General features: G+C 31.4%; 1 long non-coding RNA gene across 1 annotated transcript; it reads left to right on the top strand.

The window, feature by feature from the left end:
- Nucleotides 1-177: 177 nt before the first annotated feature.
- Nucleotides 178-449, top strand: LOC113745248 (uncharacterized). The gene is made up of 2 exons (XR_003462060.1): nt 178-355; nt 398-449. It is a non-coding gene; the product is annotated as an uncharacterized LOC113745248 (long non-coding RNA).
- Nucleotides 450-561: the final 112 nt, after the last annotated feature.

Below are 561 nucleotides of genomic sequence, written 5' to 3'. Positions count from 1 at the left end.
TCAGTTTTAAGACGAAACTTACAGAGTCTGCAGAGGTACTGCAGGGGGTCCGCCAGTTTTTTGTCATAATTATTGACAATTTTCACCAAAATAATTGTGACTGTGAGGGTGCAGATCATTTTGAAATTATCTTGGCATTTAATAACCAATAATAATTATTCATGACCTTTTTTAAATCATAAACACATATAGGCTAATAAACCAGTATATAAACAGGTTAAAAGGTGAAAAAAAAGGTTGAAGATTAAAGCATTCCTGCAGATCCAACATTTCTGAGAAAACCAGCAAAAATCAGGGGATTAAGAAGATGATCACAATTTTGATCACAGAAATCAGATTATGAGAATTTCAAAAAGTCTGTGAACATAACTTTGTAAAGAAATCAATGCAGGATGAGTCTGTGAACATAACTTTGTAAAGAAATCAATGCAGGATGACCAGGAATAAAACAGAAAATGACTTTACCTATATATGATTTAGGACATATTTTAAAGGCTTTTTCTGCTACAATGTTTGTTTCTTAAATTACAGTTTACTGTAACAGAACTATTTCATACAGTA

This window comes from Larimichthys crocea, unplaced genomic scaffold, assembly GCF_000972845.2.
Source record: "Larimichthys crocea isolate SSNF unplaced genomic scaffold, L_crocea_2.0 scaffold54930, whole genome shotgun sequence".
Taxonomy (NCBI): Eukaryota; Metazoa; Chordata; class Actinopteri; family Sciaenidae; genus Larimichthys; species Larimichthys crocea.
The sequence above is the reverse complement of the archived record's forward strand: the minus strand, read 5'-3'. Positions and strand labels throughout refer to the sequence as shown.